The 640-nt window shown below is 42.0% G+C and overlaps 1 non-coding gene across 1 annotated transcript; it reads right to left on the reverse strand.

Moving 5' to 3' along the window:
- Nucleotides 1-330: 330 nt before the first annotated feature.
- On the reverse strand, nt 331-438 carry LOC112739465 (small nucleolar RNA R71). Its single transcript, XR_003170401.1, has one exon. It is a non-coding gene; the product is annotated as a small nucleolar RNA R71 (small nucleolar RNA).
- Nucleotides 439-640: the final 202 nt, after the last annotated feature.

Here is a 640-nt window from a genome sequence, read left to right on the forward strand (position 1 = left end):
TTTACATGGAAGCAGCATCTCCATCCCTGCCATTGGAGCAAACAACTTTGAGCTGAAACCTCAATTAGTTTCTCTGATGCAGCAGAACTACAAGTTTCATGGACTTCCATCTGAAGATCCTTTTCAGTTCTTAACTGAATTCTTGCAGATCTGTGATACTGTTAAGACAATGGGGTTGATCCCGAGGTCTATAGGCTTATGCTTTTCCCGTTTGCTGTAAGAGACAGAGCTAGAATGTGGTTGGACTCTCAACCCAAAGATAGCCTGAACTCTTGGGATAAGCTGGTCACAGCTTTCTTAGCCAAGTTCTTTCCTCCTCAAAAGCTGAGTATGCTTAGAGTGGATGTTCAAACCTTCAGACAAAAAGAAGGTGAATCCCTTTATGAAGCTTGGGAGAGATATAAGCAACTGACCAAAAAGTGTCCTTCTAACATGCTTTCAGAATGGACCATCTTGGATATATTCTATGATGGTCTGTCTGAATTAGCTAAGGTGTCATTGGATACTTCTGCAGTTGGATCCATTCACCTAAAGAAAACGCCTGAAGAAGCTCAAAAACTCATTGACATGGTTGCTAATAACCAGTTCATGTACACTTCTGAGAGGAATCCTGTGAGTAATGGGACGCCTCAGAAGAAGG

Source organism: Arachis hypogaea, chromosome 13 (genome assembly GCF_003086295.3).
Source record: "Arachis hypogaea cultivar Tifrunner chromosome 13, arahy.Tifrunner.gnm2.J5K5, whole genome shotgun sequence".
NCBI classification, from domain to species: domain Eukaryota; kingdom Viridiplantae; phylum Streptophyta; class Magnoliopsida; order Fabales; family Fabaceae; genus Arachis; species Arachis hypogaea.